The 22,942-nt window shown below is 37.2% G+C and overlaps 1 protein-coding gene across 2 annotated transcripts in view; it reads left to right on the forward strand.

The window, feature by feature from the left end:
• The window catches only part of PRIM2 (DNA primase subunit 2), a 291,365-nt gene that overhangs the window by 216,120 nt on the left and 52,303 nt on the right, over positions 1-22,942 (forward strand). The gene's annotated exons all lie outside the window — the stretch shown is intronic.

Genomic DNA, 22,942 nt, shown 5'->3' on the forward strand with positions numbered 1-22,942 from the left:
GTATATGACTTAACTTCTTTATTTTATATTTATTTCCCAGCTGTGTAGCCCTGAGCCCCTTTCTGGTTTAGTGGCAAAGTAAAAGCTACTAATGAGAATGTCTTTGGGACATAATTATGTAGATTTAAAGGAGCAATGTCGTTTTAATTATGTCCTTTAGCTAGTGCACTTGCATATTAAACCCATTCATGTCTCAGTATATTTCCCTCTGAAACTTTGCTTTTCTCAGGCCTTAAATTACTAATCAACTCATGGGTGTACCCGAAGGTTATGTAAGCTGAGTTGAAGACTGCCAAAGAATGTGTTTAAACTATTAATCTAAAATATACAGATGTTTATAGTTAGAAAAAATGGCCTGTGGGTGTAGAGTGTTCTTTGCTGGATTCATGAAGAGAAATTCCAGCATTGTGTGTGTCTAGGAGTTTTCTCCTTCCTTCCCTCCCTAAATAAAAAACAGCCTTTGATTGTAATGTGTGCAAACATGTAATATATTGTTTCCCCTGGATAATTTTATTAAACCCAGTGAACTTGAAGTAACATAATAATAATAATAATTTTTCTTTAAGTTAAAAAGTTTTTTTACATCTTTGCTTTTTTGGCTTGTTTACTATCATTATAAGCTTCTAGATTTAGCAGAAAAGTAACTACCTTAAAGATATGAAATGACTTATTCATTTATAGGACAAAAGTATGAAGCTACCTGAACCCTACTTTGTGGGCAGTTTTGTTTTTATTTCTGAGAAGCTAAAATAGGGAAAATCCTTGGTAAATCTTAAGGAGAAAAGTTCTAAAAATCTTTTGAGGCTAACTTTCCTCGCAAATAGTGAAATGATAGAATTCAGAACAGGAGTAAATAAACTTTGTTTATAGGGAGAGATAGTAAATATTTTTGGCTTTGTGGACCATGTTTTCGTTGCACTTACTCTGATGTATGCAACCTGCAAGCACCTACAAACAATATCCAAACAAATGGATAAGATGATGTCATTATGACAAAAACAGGCAGTTGTCTGGATCTGGCCTGTGGGCCAGATATAGTTTCAGACTCCTAATTTAGAACATGGATTCTTTAAGTTTTCTTTTTATTCAGTTTTCAAACTGTCATTCATCAAATACCTGATATGCGTTTTAGCTACTTTTATATACTTTTAATCAATGATCATCACAGTAACTTATGAAACAGGTGGAGAAAATACTTCTTAAAATTTTTACATTATGAAAAATTTCAAACATGTACAAACACAAATCCACATATGCTAGTTTGCAACCAATGACCCTGGGACCAGGAGATAGAGAGGAGGCTGTGGCCAGAGCTGGATTGGGTCTGGCCTGGTTCAAACTCCGCTCCAACCTGACAGGGAATACCAGCCGGTTTGGGGTCTCTGCCTTTGCCTCTAAGTCCCAATGGGACTTTTCCCCCCAAGGTTACTAATTAAAGATAAAATTTTTAAATAAATAATTTCTTGATGTGTCTTGAAAAAGATATGTCAAACAATTATTAGTTTTTCTATATTTCATTTATTTATCCCTTTTTATTCTTTATATTTTCTCTGAAGTGTTTTAAGGCAAGTTTTAGACTATGTCATGTGATGCCTACATGGTACTTTAATATGTAGAAAATATTTTCTTACATAATTGTAATACCATTATCTTACCACTTGGCAAAATTAACAATAATTTTTTGATAACATCTGATATCTAGGCCACGTTGAAATTTCCCTGATTGCCTAAAAATATACATATATATTTAACATCTGATTTCTTTGAACTAGGATCTGCATATGTTACATTTGGCTGTTGTCTCATAAATCTCTTTTAGTGATCTGTTATTTACCTCCCCCTTTTTTTCTTTTTTTCTCTTTTTGCTTGTTTTATCAGTCTATAATTTACTGAAGAAATGAAGCAGTTCTATAGAATTTCACATTCTGGATTTGTTTGTTTGCTTCCTGTGGTATCATTTAATTTGTTATTATTTCGCCTGTAAATTGAGTTAGCTGTAAAGACTTTCCTAAATCAGATTCAACCTTTTTGGCGAGAATCCTTCATAAGAGGTACTTTGTTTTTCATATTGTGTCCCATTAGGAGGCACATTGATAGCCTGAACCTTCCACTGTATAGTTCCCCTTAACTTTTCATCTAATGGTTTTATCCATTGAATATCCATTGATTTCCCAAATCAGTTATCTTATTTTCATTTCTACATTTATTAGCTAGAATTCTTCTGTAAAGAATGTTCCCACACTATCTTGGTATTTATTTCATAAGGAAGGCAGTATTTTTGAATCTCAATTTCAGGTTTGGCATTGAATCTCAAAAAGGTTAAATGAACTGCCTCAAGTCACTAACCTACTAACCTAAGTAGCTCAGAATCAAACTGAAGTTTTTGATAGCTGTTCTGGTTGCCTCAGATACACATGAGTGGGAGCCAGTGGACCAACATTGTACAAGTTCTTCTTGGTTCAGAAGTTAAAGAGTGAGAAATAGAGTGATTTGGGATAATTTCTCTTTACTCTCTCTGTCCTCCCCCCCTCCCCAAATAAATTCAGAAAAGAGTAGGTAGTTTTATCTGGTAAACTACAGAGGTAGTTTTCCAGAGCAGTCGAGTGCTTGGAAATCAAATTGCTTGGATTCCTATTCCTGCTCTACCTCTTAGCAGCTGTAATCTGACTTTTGGCAGCTTACTACCCTTTCCAGGCTCAGTTTCCTTGTCTGTAAATGAGGATCCTAACAGTATCTGCCTTAAAGGGTTGTTGTAAGGATTAAATGAAGTTGATACAAGGAAAGGGCTTAGAGCAGTGGCTTGCATATAATAAGCACTCAGTACCGTTTAGCTTCTCAGAAATAAAACTGTCCCACAGTTAACATTTTTAATTCTGCTGGCCGTCCAAACCAAACATTTGAAAAATGTAGTAATCGTTAGGTAAATAATACGATGTTGTGCTGTTGATGCTTAAAAGTGATGGTAGGTGAGAATTGAGGTGGTCTTATTTTGCAGACCTAAGAATAGCATGAACCCAAGGAGTGGCAACTGTGGCTGCCCCATTTCTATGATAGCTGTAATTGCAGAGAATCATGGTTTTACAGCTTTAGTTACACACATAGGATTATTAAATGAATTTGTGGATAGTGATTGAAGAGATGTATGTTATCTGCATGTTCTGCATTTTAGATATTTTATTTTTTATTTATTTTAATAAATTTATTTATTTATTTATTTTTGGCTGCATTGGATCTTCGTTGCTGCACGCAGGCTTTCTCTAGTCGCGGCGAGCGGGGGCTACTCTTCACTGCAGTGCGCGAGCTTCTCATTGCAGTGGCTTCTCTTGTTGCGGAGCACGGGCTCTAGACATGTGGGTTTCAGTAGTTGTGGCATGCGGGCTCAGTAGTTATGGCTCACGGACTCTAGAACAGAGGCTCAGTAGTTGTGGCGCACAGGCTTAGTTGCTCCGTGGCATGTGGGATCTTCCCGGACCAAGGCTCGAACCCGTGTCCCCTGCATTGGCAGGAGGATTCTTAACCACTGCGCCACCAGGGGAGTCCCCTAGATATTTTATGATTGAATTTCTCAATGTGAAGAATATTTCTTTTTGGAGTCTAAAGCTTTTCTCTGAGCACAGTAGGAAAAGGTGTCACGTCATATTTTCAACAGGATTAAAATATTGTACAGTGTGTGGAAAAAGCAAAATGTACTTTGCCCCTCACCTTTCAATTACCTACATTTCTACTTGCTAGAGTTATAGATAGTATCACTATATTTAAGTTGTGTTTATAATCATGTCTTAGTTGTATTGGGAGTATTTTTAAAGACCAATTTTAAAAGATTCTTTTAGCAGAGTATTTTAAACCATTTTATAAAGCAACGGAAATCATAATTCTATATTTCAAGATGTAGTACAGTGAAATCTGCTTTAACTTTATCATTTTGCATTATTTTCTTATGGTGGACATTTTAAGACTGGACTGAAGGTATGTGTATGCATTTGCTTTGATCGTAGACTATTCTTGTTTGTTCACAGCCATTTCTTCTCTGATTTGTTGTACAATATTATGAAAGGTTTTTCCCTGTTTGTTTCTTGAGTTGTCAAGTACCTTTTGAGCCATATTCAAAAGGACAGTTATGCTATAGATATGTGTTTTACCTCATTTAAAATTTTTCTGAATATTTGAAAGTGCGGTCTGTTTGGCCATGTGAATCAGAATGGGTGCAGTGGTCCAATCTTCTAGATGTATAGTAAGTAGGCAGATTTTTTTGTCCATGACCAATAATGTGATTTGTTATGGTGTGACCCAAATGCAGTGAGTAGCTTGGTTTGGTTACTGTAAAGTTCCAGCTGTTTTTATCAGTCTCCCCTCATTATTTATGTGAGATTGCATCACCCAACCTGAAGTAGGAAGAGGCAGCATGCACAGAGCTGCAGGTTTGCAGGCCTGTGTTAACATTTCCATGAAAGAAGACACTATTTATCCCCTAAGCCAGCTTTTCAGTATTATTTGTTTACTACATGCCCCAGAATTTCTGTTTTTGGGAATGGAACGCCATTATAGAAAGTTCTGATTGAATAGAATACCATTAGGCACAGTAATCATAGCTTTTTAATTTTAACAGTTTTGATTTTCAAATAAAGGAAAATGTATATAAATTTCTATTCTTGCAAAGCTATTAAGGGAATAATAAAAATGATCAGCAAGTATGTGAGTAAGTGTGCAGATCAGCGAGCTCTCAGTCTCCAAGGGGCTGTGCCAGCCCAGGGCTTCTGATGCAGACACACCTCTCTCCAACTTCTGGCAGGGCCGGAGTGTCCGAAGGAACACTGGATCTGAAGGCTAAAGGTCACAGAACAGCCCATAGCCTCTGCCTACGGAGCTCTGCACCTCTACTTTCTCTTCTACAAAAAGAAGGAAGTAATACCTGCTTTTTTTTCTGTGAGGATCAAAGGTTAAGTAAGTTTCTTGAAGTGAGGATTCTCAAGTACAGATTGCTAGAGCATCGAGATGGGCTGTACCGGTTGTGAAGGAGGGTGATGATGCTTGTCTGGGTCTGTTAAGGTTTGACTTGGTTCATTTTGTGATCTTGGTCAAGAGTAGCTGCCTTCCCCGAGGCCTGTTCTGTGCCCTCATCTCTGTGTGGGGATAGTAATCCCTAGTTTGCGTTGGTTCTTGTGAGGAGCAGTGATAGTGTCCGCCAGGTGCCCAGCATGCGGCCAGGCACACGTAGGTGCTCTGTGTGTGGTCACTGCTGTTGTCATTAGCTTTAAAAGATCGTTATTTCCTGCATATTACTGTGAAAGGAACTGAACCCTTTTGGTAGAAGGAGGAAGTTGTAAATATTAACTAGCATGTGCCATTTGCGGAGAGTGTCAGTTTCTAGTAATTTTATTTTTTAAGTTAATAATATTAATTAAAAGTCAGTGTTGGAAAATTAAGTGAACAATATTGACTTTTCTTGAAAGCAAAACATTGATAATGAAAATAAGTAAGGAAGTTTGAAGCTTACATTTCATTTATACATAAGATCTTTCCTTTCATATACTGTGTTCATTACTTAGGCATTTTAAAAAATTAGAATTTGAACATAATGTTGTGAAAGTAAAAGTACAATTAAATGAGAAATACTTGTATGTTAAAGTTCAGTTTCTGCTTGTGAATTCTAAGGTGAATTCATAGCCTCCCGCTTTCCTTTCATTCTCACTCTTGGCTTCGGTTAGCTCTGTGAGCTATCCTTGCCCATTGTTTTCTCGTGGACATGGACATGAATGGCGTGTGCACAAGAAACCACCTTTTTAATTCATTAATTCATCATGGCAGCTGCCCAGCCTTGGCAGCATCTTTAAGAAAGGTAATAGAAACGCTTGTCTAGGAAAATGCGAGGAAACGAAGTTAACTCATGTGAAGGAGCTGTGTATAATAAGCCTTTTAAAATTCTGCTTTATGTAGTACAAGCTAGATGCCTTTCTTTTAGCTTTTTGGTTTCATAACTTATCAGTATTGTGGAGTGGAAAATGATTTCTTACCATGTCTTTTGTGATCATTTAACAAATGTCTTCAATTTCCTTCTAGAATCCATGAACTTGATTGTGTTTTCCCACTCACTGTCAGTAATCTTGTCCATCACAATTCTCTATAATCTGAGGACTTTCTCTTGGTACCTATTAACAGCATTGTTTTCTAACATTCAGATAATTTTTCTGATTGTAAGTGTTGTAAAATACTTGGGTATTTAACATTGAAAGGATTAATTGCTTTCTGGGGGTTTTAATGAAAAGGTATTAAGTGGCTTTCTAGGATGTCCTAGATAAACTAAGTATTCTCATCAGCCTTTTGTCTATAAAACTGAAGTTTAGTTAGGAGGAAAATAAACCATGCCATTCAACATATTTTCTATAATTGACTTAATTTCATGATTGGAAGTAAAGCATTGGGGTTTTTGTTCAAAAAAATAAAATATCTTGTCCTACATGATAATAAGGAGCTAGGTATGCCACTATGACCATTTCATATTCTGTAATTCACAGCAGCCACTTGTTATACACTCAAAATGTCAAATCTCATGACAATTTTTGAAGAATGTTGTAAAAATGTTGTGTTTCTGTTAGTAAAGTTGATTTAACTTTTTACTTACATAAAGTAGATCTAATCTTATAACTAAACATAACTTTTGGTATAGTTATTCATGCTATGTCTGATGTATGAACAGTATGATCTAAAAGAATAATTGACTATGATGTCTACTTTTCAATCTAGGAAAATAGGAATAATCATACTTTGATAATATTGTTATATGCTGGTTAAATTTTTTTAATTGAAATATAGTGATGTACAATATTATTTAAGCTACAGGTGTACAACATAATGATTTACAATTTTTAAAGGTTATAGTCCATTTATAGTTATAAAATATTGGCTGTATTCCCTGTGTTGTACAGTATATCCTTGTAGCATATTTGTTTCATACATAATAATTTGTACCTCTTAATCCCCTCCCCCTATCTTGCCCTCCCCTTCCCTCTCCCCACTGGTAACCCACTAGTTTGTTCTCTATATCTGTGAGTCTTTTTCTTTTTTGTTATATTCACTAGTTTGTTTTATTTTTTAGATTCCACATATACGTGATTATCATATGTACTTGTTACATTTTATATTTCAGATTTGAAACACATTAATTTGATTTAAAAAAAAAAAAAAAAAAACACTTTCAGAGCAAGTGCTTTAGAGTTAGTCAGACCTGAATTTAGATCTGAGTTCCACTACTGACCAGCTGTGCAGGCTTTGTGAAGTAAGTTGCTTTATTTCTCTAAACCTCAGTCCCTTATCTGTAAAATGGGACTGAAGCCTTTTTCTAAGTGTTGTTAGGACTTAGGCAAAATAAAATATGTAACAAAGTACCTAGAATGGAGCAAGCACTCAATAAAGGATGGTTGTTACTGTGGTTAGAAAATAACTTTTCTTTGCCAGAAAGTAAAACACAAATGTTGGAATATGAATTCAAGATTATTGTTGAATTTGAGCTTTGGACACTGTTTCACAAGTGATGAGAAGATATAGTTCACACTGGTTGTCAGTTTTTAGTGAGAGACCTCAAGAAAGTGCATAAAGTTTCTTAATCTTCAGGTTGTAAAGCTGAAGAGCATATTTTTTTATTGAAACTACCATCAAACTGGCATCATTTCTATAATTTTTTTGCCCCCAAGATATTCACATTGACAATTTATGCATACAATTTCATTGGAAAAGAAAATCTATTTGATTTACATAATGATAAAACAATAAAGAATGCCAGTGTTCCTCTAGTCTCTTGTATTGAGGTATCAAAAACCCAAATCAAAAATACATGAAAAACATCTTCTTATTTTTTTAAAACTTTCAGTTACTTCCCTTTAGCGAACACCTGTCATCTCTGTCAGAAGATTTTGCACAAACTTAGAATTTTATTGCGTTATTGAGTTTTAAAACGGCAACATTGGAAATGACATATTTTCTTTAAATTATTATAAAGCAAGAGTTCCTACGTATCAATTAGGTGATGAATAAGAGTTACGGGTTTTTCTTCCCCCTGTGATCTTTCTACACTGACTCTTATTAGAGCAAACAGCAGTGAATACATTCTTTTCTTAAGTATGAAATACAGTGAAAGTGAGGCTCACAAAACCAAAACTTGTTTGTGAGCTACCCGGCAGATTGGCAAATTACAGTTGTTATTAACCAGGTTCATAGTTTCCAAAGACTTAAAATCATAACCTACCACCTTAAGGGATGAGTGGAAATGCACAATGCAGGTCACCTCCTTGAGTTACCAGCACGGAGCCCTCCTGACTTCCTGTGTTGTCTGTGTGTGTGACCTCCAGCCACCCCTGGTCCTGCTGTGAGTGTTAAATTCTTAACGTCTGTCTCGCTCTGTATTTGTTGAAATGTTTCTCTATGTTTGTCTTATCATTTATGAATATTTTGCATCTCTAACTAGAATTTTAAAACCCTTGATTTTCTTTTAAACTATGCCTTTATTTTCTGCCTTCTTTCTCCAGTGTCCAGCATAGCACTCTGCAGTCTATTTCTTTAAGGAAAAAAGTTTAATTAATGAACAAGATGCTGTCAGTGTAGTATAGTAGAAAGAGAAGAAAAGACAGATTAAAGCTTCTTTTTATTTTGCTTTGTTCAGTCCCCAGTTGAATGGCCTGGTGTTGAGCAGCAGCCAAAACCGTGGAGTTTGAGATTACTTGTTTCAATATTGAATGAAGGCTCAGCTGAGAGAGAAGAGATGGGTTTTAGTGCATTTTCTTTCCCTTAGTGGAATTCAGGTGACTTTCCTTTGTACATTGTGTCACCACAATTTAGGAGCTAAACAGCTTGTGCTTGTTGGTCAGGTGGCTTGATTCTGCAGCTTTTCGGAACATGATGTTTTCATCATAGAAGGGAAGGGTAGATAATCATCCTCTGAGCCTTTAAGGAATTCAGACAGTTCATTACACATTTATATGCTATTTTATGTGCATACCTATGGAATTTAATTTGTAATTTCTGAAGACCCTCAATATCAAGGGTAGTGGGCATAAGGTAGAGAGATTTACAGAAATAGAAGTCCCTGCCATCACAATTCACAGTCTGGATTGGATGTTATACAGCTGAGGAAGCGAAATCCAAACCACGTGATGAGTACATTCATTGCCCTAACACAGGGCAGCGAGTGTTGTGAAATGTGGATCATTTAGTATTAGAAGACAAAACACGTTCTTCAGCGTTTATAGAAATCAGCTGATGCTGCAGCTGCTTGGTGAGAGGGTTCTCATGATCTGCTACTATTTAAGTTTCGAAAGTGATACTGTGCTTTTATTTCTTTAGAAACAAATTAAGTGCACCCGCTTGATTTGGGGATTATTTGTATTCAACAAATTACTCCTTAAAGCCACACATCAAAATATTATTATTCCTGTAATTTTACATGTGTTATGCTTCTCATTACTGTTCTGCTCATTTGTGTGCTGTATAGAATACCAGAGGCAGCTTTCAGATTTAAAAAAAAATTAATCTACATAGTAAATAGCCAGTAGACTTGTGCTCCTAAAAGTTGTCATGTCAGAGTATCATGCTGAGATTTTCACAGCTATCCACACCTTTATTTTTTGTTATTACCTTGTCATGTAGATCGTCAAGTTTGAATTAATGTTTACCAGGAGTTCTTATTTCTGGAACTGCTTTTCTTTGTAAAACAGAAATGGAAAATGATAATTTCTAGTAAATGCTGAATTTATGCATGAGAAACTGAAAAAGATAGCTACTCAAGAAATTTTTTGTAGCAATATGGTAATTTAAGGCATTATTCATATATATATTTTAAAGGTCATATTTGTGTGTGCGTGTGTAAGAGAGGTGTTTCACATGATAATCTACATCTACCTAGGTAACTATCCAGGCAAAATTATAAGCAATGGGATTTTTTTTTCAGAAGTTTCTAAATGTGACATAGCATAGAAACAGTTAAAGGGGGAGAATCCCTTGATGTCATTAACTACTTTAGGAGCATAGCTATACATATCTAATATTTCTATATAGTTGGTGATAGAGGCAGGTTGTAATGAATTGAGCACAGAAGTGAATTTGGGGACTTTGAGTTTATTTCTCTACTCTTTTGCTATGGTTTGGAGAAATAATCCATCTGTCACTCAGTTATTTTCCTATAAAGTGATTATAGTACTCAGAAAGGTATTGTAAATGTATTCAAAGTCAAGTGCTTGTGTAATTTACAAATGGCTGTCTTTAACTTTCTAGTAATTACTTACAGGAAATATCAGGAAAAGGTAATTACTGGCATCATCACCACTAACAATAAATGTTTCTTCAGTGCCTATAATGCACTAGGCGTGAACAGGGAGCCCGAGACCCCAGAGGTCTTTGAGGAACAAGGACCACCCTCGGCACCTCCACTCTGCTGCTGCCATTCTTTTTCTAGCTCATGCCCAGAAGACAGATGGAAATGAAAAATTACAGTTTATCATCTATTTGATAAGTATTAGATGGAACCATATGAAGTTGCCATTTACATAGAACAAACATATGTAATGTTATAGCAATTGCATTTGGTCCCACTTAGTATTTACAGGGCCTCTGGCATTTGCCAGGTGTTGTGGGAGCTGAAGGCACGGAAGTTAGCAAAGTGGACACCATTCCTGCCTTCATGGAGTTGACATTCTAATGGGTTCTCCAGCCAGACCTCTCTTTATCTAGGATATCTAACTGCCTTCACTACGCCTCCACTCGGATGCCAAATAGGTGAATAAACAGTACACCTAGATATTATGTGGTCTGCCCTGTAGATAGAAATCACAGCCAGAAGGATCATGGATCTGTGACCTAGCTCAAGATTCTCTCTCTCTCTCTCTCTTTCTCTGTTAAGATAATAGAGCCAATAAATAAGACAGTAATTTCTGTAGCACCAAATCGTGATTTTTATGTGTTGAATTTTGAAATGTACCCAGTCATGAGAATGGAGCCTGGTAGGCCGCTAAACACAGCTGTGATGTGTTTGTTCTAATACATGGGGCCAGGCTATTCTGTGTCCTTCACTGCACATGGTGAGTGGCTGAGACGTGTTAGGATTCAGTGAACGTGCTCCGGATCGGGATCAACAGAGCTAGGTTGTGGTTTCAGGTTTGCTGTTGGGGAACTCAGGTATCCATCAGGAAATGCAATAAGTTAACTGTTCTTACATACTTCAGTGATGTGGTGAAAATAAATGAGATAATAATCACTGAGTGGTTTGAAAATTCACTCTTTAAAAGAGGTGAGAATTGCATATAAAATATGGATAATAGCCATTTTCATATTCATAGTTTAATGTAATCTGTGTGCCTTCTGGTTTTGTTTTTTTTTTTCTTGATTAAGCTACTGCAGACTTCAAAATCTTGTTTTGAACAAAACCCAAAACACTTTGTGTTGAACTATATCAAACTACCTGATTTCGTCTTTGCCCAGCTGTTCTGTTGACCGTGTCCATTGTAATACATCATTCACAGGTTCATTTTCAAATTAAATTCCTGCAAATGAATAGATGAGATTTGTTGGGCTGTTTAAAGCATCTTCTAACATTTAAAAATATGTGCTTTAAAATTTTTTAAGTTGATGGAATTGGGGGAAAAATGCATCTTCCTGTTTTGTCTTGTTGTTCTTTCCTGTTGGCATGTCCCAGCAGGGCAAAATAAATTCAGTCTCTTAATGAGATGTCACATCAAAGTTAGAGGCAAACATGACCTGAAGCCATACAGCAGATTTACATAGTCTTGCCTTGACAGAGCTGTCTTCCCACATTGCTGAGGACACCATCCATCAGTAATTCAGTTTAGTTATATTTGGTTATGAGAAAGCAGCCACTTTGTTTTCAGACTTTAATTCTGATTCTTAATCATAATTCGCAAGATGAAGTAACTTATCATTACTGTGGTGCCTGTAACATATTAATAAAAGGGGAAAGAGGGGAGTTTCTCCTCCACTGTGAATATTTTATTATTTCTCTGATATTTCCCTGGAGTTTGATATTCTTCTTCTTTGTATTAAATAATACTTTTATGGTTATATATGTAATGGTATAATGTTGCCAGGGGAAAAAACCCACTGAAATAAGTATGAAAATTCACTTGAGTTTTCCATGCTAGATACCTGTGAACTAGTTAAGAAAACACCTGTGCCTGTTAAAGTTGAACGACCCTTATAACCAACCACCCTTTGTTATACTTCATGTCGGGAAGCATAATGGTGTAATGTAGTTTGTGGAGTTCTGCAAGACTTGCTAGGTACTGCAGGAGATTAAAATGGCTTTACTTAAATAGACATTTGCCTTTTAGTATTATGGTAGAAAACCTTTTTTTTTCTCCCTAATGCCACATATTTTAAGCAAATTGAAAATTAACACTAAATTCTAAAAATAGTTTCTGCTATTTTTAGCATTGTTGGCATTTAAAAATTTTAATCTAGTTTCAGAGGAGATGACCTGTGTTTCCTGGGTAAATAAGAGCATTTCCACGTGTTTATCCTAACATGATGGAAAGTACATGGACACTGAGCAACTTGTAAAGTGGCTTCAGTCCTGACACAACGTTTTACTGTGTGCGTTTGAACATTTCACTTAATAGTTCCAAATCTCAATTTTCCAGGCTGTAAAATAGAGATAGTCACACTAATTTTGCAGAATTGTTAGGAGAATCAAATGAGATAATCAGTGTTATGCCTAGTCCATTGCCTGGTATATAAACTTTTTATTTTGAAAAAAATTTAAATGTACAAATTGCAAAAATGGCACCAAGAGTTCCATGTGCCACCCAGCTTCCCCCGGAAATAACATCTTACATAACTGTTATACAGTTATCAAATCAAACAAGTTAACGTTGGTTAACTGGAGATTAATCAGAGAGCTAATCTCTGTTAGCTGGAGATTTTGTTCAGACGTCACCAGTTTTCTCACTAACGTCCATTTGCTGTTCGAGGTCCCACCCAGCATCGCACCTGGGACAGTTTCTGTCTTTCCTGGTCTTTCGCGACCTTGATGTTTTTGCAGGGAAGTGGGCAGTTTTTTGGTAAGGTTATCTCTCATTTTGGGTTTATTTATGTTTAGATTGAAATTATCCATTTTTGGCAAGAATCCCACAGGAGTGATACTCCCTCCTGATTGCAATGTATCAGGGACATGTGATATCAACATAATTTATTACTGGTGGTATTAACCTTGATCACTTGGGTCAGGTGCTATCTGCTGGGCTTCTCCACTGTAGAGTTACTATTTTCTCCTCAAAGTGTCTTGGGGGGAGATATTGTAGACCATGTAAATATCCTGTTGCCCCACTAATTTTAGCATCCCTTGGTGGATCTTGCCAGCAGCTATTATTAGTATGATGTTCTAAGTGTTATTTTCTTTTTCCCTGTCCTTCTACACTTATCAGTTTGAATTCTTCTGTAAGGAGAAGCTGTCTCTTCTTCCCCTGTTTATTTATTTAGTCAGTTGTTTATATCAGTACATGTCCATTACTCTGTGAATTATACATTGCACTTTGAGGGCTGCAATTCATTACTATTGGTGTTCACTTTATTGCTCACATTGTTCCAGCTCTGGCCATCGGGCGCTCTCCCAGGTTGGTCCTGGTGCCTCTCCGCAGGCCCCGTGCTCTCTGAGCACATCCTCTCTGGCACCACAAGATGCTCTGGGCTCCTGTTGTGTTCTCCCTGCCTTGGTCCTAGAATCAACCAGTTCTCCAAAATGCCTTGTTAATTCCCTTGAAAAATAAAGTAGCCGTCTGTCCCTCAAAATACCTTTTAATAACTCTTCATAGAATATTTCGTGTATTTCTCTTTTGATCTCCAGATGCAGCCTTAGGGGATTCAGTCTTGCCAAGTGGGAATTACTGGTTCCTAACCTTTAGAAAAGAAAGAAAACACTTGCCTACAACAGGAGGCAACAGATCCATATTCATCTTCTTTTTGTCCCTGAAATTGTAGAGGAAAAATCTGGCTTCCCACTGTAAATTAAAACTTTATCTCATGCCCTTTGTCATTTCAGGGAATGATATATTCTATAATTTATTTCCTTTAAAAATCCAATGTAATTTTTTCTTTTGGTCGTCTGTTATGTAGCCAAACTTAGATGATTAGAAGATGACATAGAATCGAATAAGTGAAATATTAATTGTATTACTGTGACTCTGGGAAAATCATTGAATCCTTCATTATGCTGGAGCTAATTTTATAATTATGATGGAAATAAGAGTGTGCTAAAGATCTTGTCTTTTTTGTAGAGAGTCTGATTCATTTTTGACATTGATAGAAAAAAGTGTTTTCATATGCTCTGAGTAACCACTAGAGGGTGGTCATGGGTAGCCAATTACCCATTTGCTATTTTTTCAAGACTGATGCAGAAGGGTTGACAATAAAGGTGGAGAGGGGAGTACTAGCAAGTGGAATCAAAAAGAAAACTGGAGTGAAAATATTAATATTGTACAAAATGCAGTACAAGAGAAAACTATTAAACAGGAAAACAGTTATATTTCTATATGTTGATAAAAGGTGTACTCCACCAGGAATATATGACAATTCTGAACCTTTATGCACCCAGAAAGATATCATTGAAATATATCTATATATGTAAATATTTAAGTGTTTATTATAAAAATATTTAGATATTTCTTAACATCTGTAAGATGTTAAGATGTAAGAGTTATATTTTTGCAGTCATCCTGGCAGCTCTTCAGAACCTTAGATTTATTGCACATAATATGCACAATAGGTTATAAGCAGTATCTTGAGGCATCTTTTTAATGATAAAGCTAGATCTTTAAAATTCTGTCATAATAGAAATTCAGTTCTAGAAAATACTAACACTGTGGATTAAGTACCCAGATAACGTAATGTAGAAAAGCAAAGTATGAAAAAATTTTTGACAAAAACTAAATATGGGAAAATGAGTAAATAGGATAAAACTAATCTAGCAGAAGTTAAATAAATGTACATTTATTTTGACTTCAAAATGTTTGTAAAAAATCAGTACTGTATCTATGAAGAGGGAGCCTTTCCTTGAGCAGTGAGAAGCTCTCATCAGCTCACTTCTGTGTGGTCGCTGATTGCAGGCTTCGACAGTGTTTTCAGTTTGCTTCTCTTGTTTCCAGTGAGTGAAAAGACCAGTTTATGTGGGCTGAGCCAGCTCGTCTTGGACCAGAGCATCAGGCAGCCTGCTCCTTTGCTTTTCTGTTGGGGTTTGTTTGATGTTGGCTCTTTAGCTACCAGTGAGATAGAGACTAAGTTGGCCACCTTTTAAGGGCTACTAAATTTAGTCTTTTAGGCTATAAGTATGTGATTCAGTAAATGCTTTTACTTTAGTGAATGAAGGTTTGTCTGTGGTTTCTGTCTTCAAATGTTGGGAAATTATATTTGGAATTTTAATAAATTTTCATTCACTGTTATGTTGGTGGCATCCATACCAGTGAATAAAGCAGATTTTCTAAAACAAGCGTTTCAGGTGGGATGCTGAAAATGCTATCACTAATCTGTCCTTTCCTAGTATCAGGCAAACTGGCTGAACAGTTGGAGATCTTTTTTTCTGGTTTTTTTTTAAATTGAAGTATGGTTGATTTACAGTGTTGTATTAGTTTCAGGTGTACAGCAAAGTGATTCGGTTTTTTTAATATATATATATGTATACACACACATTCTTTTTCATATTCTTCTCCATTATGGTTTATTACAAGATACTGAATATATAGTTCCCTGTGCTGTACAGTAGGGCCTTGTTGTTTAAGGTGATTAAAGGCTGATTAGTGACCCACCTCACAATTCTCCCAACCCATCTCCTCTCAGTTGAATTGTCAAGGCCTCTATTTAAATAATGTTAAGATATGGTATTTAGCGATGGGAATTTGCTAACTCTCCTTCGTCACTGAAAACTAACAGAATGATCAGTATAAGATTTGCTTTCGGTCCTCTGGTGGGGCGATCTGATGAGCATATGTACAAGGAAGATGCTCAGTGGTTCAGCCTCGTGAACAGCTGCAGTTTGCTAGGCTTCACGCTGGCCTTGGTTACAGCCTAGACCGAGAAGTACGCAAAGTAGGCAGTGCGGAGACAAGGGTTCTCTTTCCCTCACTCGCCCTGTGGTTGAGGACTAAACCCCCTGCTCCTTGCTTTCCTACACCCTCAGGGCTGCATTAGATGCTGGCTGACGCCTGCTCCAGCTCTTAAATTCCGACTGATGAGGAAGCTACATTTGCTGAAACTCCAGGTCCAGGTGCCAGGGAGGTGAGCGATGCTGTGTACTGCATCCTTCCTCTCTGCTTTCATACCCCCTTTTCCCTGATCTTGTACCCCAGTTCCTTGTCGTGTGCCACCTAGAATGGTAGAGGGGACAAATATCAAGAGTGCCTAGGGCTTCCCTGGTAGCGCAGTGGTTAAGAATCCACCCGCCAATGCAGGGGACATGGGTTCGAGCCCTGGTCCAGGAAGATCCCACGTGCTGCGGAGCAACTAAGCCTGTGCACCACAATTACTGAGCCTGCACTCTAGAGCCCACAAGTCACAACTGCTGAGCCCACATGCCACAACTACTGAAGCCCATGCGCCTAGAGCCCATCTGTGCTCTGCAACAAGAGAAGCCACTGCAATGAGAAGCCTGCGCGCAACGCAAGGAAGAGAGTAGCCCTCGCTCACTGCAACTAGAGAAAGCCCGCGTGCAGCAATAAAGACCCAACCCAGCCAAAAATAAATAAATAAATAGATTTATTTTTAAAAAAAAGAAAGAGTGCCTGGTAATTTGGAAGCATGATGAAACACTTTTTAGTGTTTCTTCATTTCAGATGGTTAACTTCAAATTTACCATTTTTAATGATTCTAAAATCATGGTAAATTAGGAATTAAATAAATGCTATGTGAGTGGCTTGTTAGAGTTACCATTTCTTTGAGAGTAGACTCTTTTCCCTAGTATACAGTAGAATCAGAAACATTTTGTTTAACTGTGGTTCAGTGTGACTTTCAGATGTCCCTGAAGCAGCTGAGTGACAGCAGGGAGGCAGCCTACAGATGCATGTTAGCCATGGATAACTGACAGTTGCCTGTATTTATTTATTAATTTTCTCCATTTATAATTTTGTAGTGGTTTCTAGAAAGTAAAAGACTAAGATTTTTAATTCCATCTCTTTTCTACTAAGTAATTGAAATAACTAATCATTTGACCTCTTGAAATCTTAGTTTGCATATTTATAAAATAGGGATACCTAACTTCCATACCTTACAAGTAGTAAAGGGTCTAAGAAGAATCATTTCGTCACCACTAAATATCTGTGGAAATGTAAGCTATTATTATTGAAACATCACTAAGCATAACTTTGGTTTTATTGCTAAAAACAGTAGTACAATTGTATTAAATTCTCCATTAGGAATTTAGAAATGATGTTCTTTATTTAGTATCTGAATGAATAGATACAGTTAGAATGATGGAGATCACAGAGCCCCAGGTCACAGAAGACCCTCAAGTCTTGTTTTCTGAGTCCGTTTGGGTACAGTCCTTATAGCAGAATACGAAAGAGACAAACCAACCCACTAACCCCACACCACCTGCATTCATGAACACAAAGCTCTCCACTTCCCTCTGAGGATTATGGCAGGTTTTTGATACACAGCTGATCTTTCTTTTGATCTATTGGCTCCACTGAAAGTGATCTGCTTAATCAACTACCTTATAAAATTACATAGGATCATTTTATTCAATACTTTTTCTGTGGATTTTTAGCATTTCACTATTTTTCATTTTCTAACAAAGTGGGGAATCAAAATTTTAAAATTTTAGTGTGACGCTGCCTCAGGGGAAATTTGAAGGAAAGAAAATATGCATGTTCTCGAGTCTAGAACTGAAAATGTTCTCCATGGAAAGGGATTAGGATGTGAACATTTTTAACTTTTTAAGGAATCTCCATACTGTTCTCCATAGTGGCTGCACCAGTTTACATTCCCACCAACGGTGTAGGAGGGTTCCCTTTTCTCTACACCCTCTCCAGCATTTGTTGTTTTCACACTTTTTGCTGATGGCCATTCTAACCAGCGTGAGGTGATACCTCACTGTAGTTTTGACTTGCATTTCTCTGATGATGAGCGATGTTGAGCATCTTTTCATGTGCTTGTTGGCCATCTGTATGTCTTCTTTGGAGAAATGTCTGTTTAGGTCTTCTGCCCATTTTTTGATTGGGTTGTTGTTTTGATATTGATAACTCAAAAATATATTCAATTCAAAGCTTATTCTGTGCTAGGAGCTATGCCACGTGCTTTATGAAGATGAGCTATCACCTTCACACCAGCCCTGCATGTGAAGTATTACTCCTTTATTTTTATATACTGTGTAAGGGAATTGTTAAGAAGACGATGAGTCACCTGCCCAAGGTCACACAGCTAACGTGTGGTAGAGACAAGATTTAAACTCAGGTATTTGACTTAAAGCACTTGTCTTAACTATCAGCCTTTGGTCTCTAAGTCTCCTTCAGTGTGTTGTCTGGTTAGAATGTATATGATGTTTCAGTGACCTCAAAGAGTTAAACTGTGGCTAAAGTTAAGAGTTAAAGAGAAGTATTTGCAATCTGTAGGTGACTGATTACAGAATTAGTTTTACAAATAATTGAGTAATTTCGTAAGTAAGCCTTTAAAGGGTGGGCATTAAGTATTAAATGCCTATGGCATGCATTCTGCTTATTAACATTTAAGTAAAGCTTTAGAGAAGTGACAAGAGAAGAGATAATCAACGATCACAAGCTGTAGGAGAGTCAGCAAGAATGTGTGTCAAGGAGAGACCATGGGTGGTTTCACGTCCTTCCCCAAGTGCAGGTCTGTTTACACGTGTGGCCCTGCTGCTGAGCTGTGCCTTCCTGTTGGCACTTGTGGCAACTAAACTTCCTGGGGTCCCTCGTGATGATGTGTGGGATGCTGGATCTGGGCATTGAAGGAGGGCCCTTTGTAGTTGGCAGACCTGCCCTCTGTGTGTTTTTAAATATGTTAATTAGAATTCCAAATTCTTGTGAGTAGGAAACAACTCACCAAAAAGGGATTGAAAATGTCTCTGTTAAAAATTACCATATCCTTATCCTGTTCTCTGCCCACATATATATGGTTGTTTTGCCTCACTTAGGTCAAGAAGATTTTCCTTTTTGAATATAAATCTCTCTCTGAAGGACACTTGGTTTGCAACCATTCTCACTTTACTGTGCAAGCTAAGCTTGACGTAGCTTGAAAGGCAGGTTTTGATGTTCTGACAGTGAGAGTAATACTTGGTCTGTGGGCTTTTCTTGGTAGGATAGACTTTCTTCTAAGGAAGACCATGCACTGCTCATGACAATTAGAGGTTTACTCATGACCTCTGAGAGGATTTGGGTGTAAATACTATAAGAAATGTAATAAGATGCAGTCGCTGGGCCCCAGGTGGAGCTGGGGTGGGAGGTAGACTTGTGAGGGAGACTCCGAAAGAGACGGGTAGGAGCAGGATGAGGATGCGCCTGCTTCATCATGTTTCTTGAGTTCCACTGGTAACATAGTGGCCCTGAAAATAATTCGCTGCTGACTTGAGCAGAAATGCAGATTGCAGTGCCACAGGACTAATTTGGAAGGTTGCCAACTTCCACTCAACCGCCTTCAGGCCTGGTGTTGATTTTGTGGCATTTCCCGTTGCTGGCTGGAGTGGAATGGAGGAGCCAAGGCGGAAAAGAGTGTTTCCACCTGGTTCTCACCCCCTCTTCCCATGTGAGTCTTACAGTTGTTCCTTTGAGTTGTGAATGTGGACACCTGGAAAGTATTCCCTAAAAAACATTACCCAATAAATGTACCTTCTACACAATATTTCAAGAGTTTGCCAGTCTGAAAACTAGAGAAGACAGTTTGTATGATAAATATGTGAATAGCCAGAAAGCTACTAGGTCCAAATTTTAGACCTATGTACACATAAGCGGGAAGTAAATTGGAAAGGAAAGGGAGGGGAAAGATAATAATTACAGCTTTTCTTCCTTTAGAGAGAGTAGCTTTTCATTACTTTAACATAATGGCTGACCGAAAAGTTCTTTCAGTGTTTTCTGATGAATGTACAGAAATCTTATGTCTAATTAAATTCAATTCATACCTAAAAGTTTGCAGAAGGAGATTGATTATAGTTAATGCTTATGACTAAACAAATAGAAGTTGTCCATAAAATATGTTTGCTGGAACTTTTAACATTCTTGTTTTCACCAGTGAAATTTAATGATAATTTGAAAATTTTCTTTCTTGAAAGTTTTCTGTTAGTTGAAATGCCATTTGTTTTCCTGGTTGAAGATTGCTTGTGGGCAGATAGGTAGTTATAAAACTGTAAGCTACTGACTGCTGAAAATTCCAGCAGTCTTTTTTTTTTTTTTTTTTAAGTAGAAATTGATAAACTGATTCTGAAATTTATATGGAAATGCAAAGACATAAAATAGCCAAAATAATATTGAGAAAAACCAAAGCAGGAGGACTTACATTATCTGAATTTGAGGCTTACTCTAAAGATTTTGTAAAGAAAACAGCGTGGCATCAGCAAAAGTATGGAACTATAGAGCAAGGGAATAAAATATCTTCAGTAAATGGCGTTAGAAAAAGTGTTATCCAATTCACATGGGGGTGAAGGATACCGGATATGCCATCCAAAATACGCTACTTTGGCATGATGACTGAAAAAAATGCACAATGTGAGAGTTGAGAGTTAAGTTTTATTTGGGACAAAATGAGAACTATAGCCTGGGAGACAGCCTCTCAGATAGCTCTGAGGAACTGCTCCAAAGAGGTGGGGGGAGGTCAGTATGTATGTGATTTTAGTGATGGGGGTACATGGAATCAAGCACGCATTTCAGCAGAAGGTTGCTGCTCATCACGAGGAAGATGCAAGAAATTAGGCTCATAAAATTAGGCTCATAAAATCTTTACCTGGAAGTATCTAACTATCTGAAGGCTTGTTCACAGTTATACCAGAGCACAGAGTGCCTCCTTCCTGATCTCAGCCCTGAACTCCTTTCAAGGGGTGTTGAAGGTCAGCAACTGCAGTGGCCAGTGACCTCATCCTTGTAGAGGCAGATGGCAAGTGACAATTTCCAGTTGGCAGGCATAAGGATTATTTTGAGCTAAAGGACGAGCAGATGCAGGAAAAGCTCTCTACCTCCCCTAACTGCCTAAGGATACAGTATAAATTTCCCCTCTTATAAAGGAAATTTACATTTGTAATGACATCTCTGTACCAGGAAGAAAGCTACCCAAGTCTTATCTGCAGAACAAGCCAACCCTTATTTACCCTGTATTTCCTCCCCTCCCCTTCTCAAAACTTGCTTCCCCAACCCAGAATCCCTAAACCCCTTTTCCTTGATTTAGCCTAAGATGATGTTTAAACTTCAGTCATCAGCCTACCTCCTTGAGTCGTATCTCTTTGTACATGTACTTATGTACAAATGTAATTAAGTGGGTTTTTTTTCCTTGTTTATCTGTCTTTTATCAGTTTGATTCATGGGCCCCAGCCATTTAACCTAGGAGGGTAGAGGGAAAAATATTTTTCTTTCCCTACAGGGGATAAAAAGAGAACACACAGAAATTAACTCGAGATGAATCAGGACCTAGACTGAAAAGCTAAAACATTATGGCTTCTAAAGGACAATACAGAATATCTCTGCAACCTGTCTTAGAGAGGGCACAGAGAGCACTGCCATAAAAACATGATTTAATTAGCGTTCATCAAAAATAAAAACATCTGCTCATCTTGTCAAAAAGTAACATCAAGAAAATAGACAAGCCACAGACTGAGAAAATATTTGTAACACCTATATCTGATAACAGGTTTGTATCCAGAATATATGAAGAATTCTTTCAATGGAATAATTGTCAACCCAGTTTCTAAAAAGACTTGAACAGACACTTTACAAAATAAGGCATATCACAGCCAAGAAAGCACGTGAAAAAGTACTCAACAGTGTTTGTCATCAGGGAAATGCGGAATGAGATGCCACTACCCGTCTGTTAGAATGGCTAAAATGAATGAAATTGACACCACCACACTTTGGGGAGAATGTGGAACTCTCATGCATTGCTGATGGGGTATAAAATAGTACAGCCATTCTGGAAAATTGTTAGCAGCAGTTCTACTTCTGTGTATTTATCTGAGAGAAATGAAAATAATGTCCACCAAAGTCATCTGCAAGAATGTGCATGGTAGCTTTATTGATAACAGCCCCAAACTGGAAAAGCCCAGGTGTCCATCTGCAGGAGACTAGATAAACTACCTGGTATATTCATACAGTGGAACAATCTGCTGATACATGTGACGATACATGTCATCCATGGATCAGTCTCAGAAACATGAAAAGACATGAAAAAGTCAGACACAAAATACTTAAGACTGTACAATTCCATTTATGTGAAGTTATAGAATAGCTAAAGCCACGGTGACAAAAGTCAGACCAATAGTTGCTTCTGGGTGTGGAGGGTGGGGAAGAATGCTGAGAAGGGGCTCAGGGGGCTCTTGGATGGTGGAAACATGCTGTCTCTTGATGGGGGTATGTGTTACATCAAACTGTAGACCTGAGATCTGTGCATTTCACTAAATGTAAATTATAGCCTCAAATTTAAAAATCTCACCCCTAAGCAACAAGGACCTACTATATAGCACAGGGAACTATATTTGATATCTTGTAATAACCTATAGTGGAAAAGAATCTGAAAAAGAATATATATATATATATATATATATATATATGTATAATTGAATCACTTCACTGTATACCAAAAACTAACACAACATTGTAAATCAACTATACTTCAATGAAAAAAAAATCTCACCCATAAAAACCCACAGTATTTTCCCATCTCTTATTCTGATTCTCTGTCCTGCTTTCCTTAAAGTATTAGACAGTTTAGACCCACTATACTGAGCCTTTCAATAAATATGGGTTCC

Source organism: Balaenoptera musculus, chromosome 11 (assembly GCF_009873245.2).
Source record: "Balaenoptera musculus isolate JJ_BM4_2016_0621 chromosome 11, mBalMus1.pri.v3, whole genome shotgun sequence".
Classification (NCBI taxonomy): domain Eukaryota; kingdom Metazoa; phylum Chordata; class Mammalia; order Artiodactyla; family Balaenopteridae; genus Balaenoptera; species Balaenoptera musculus.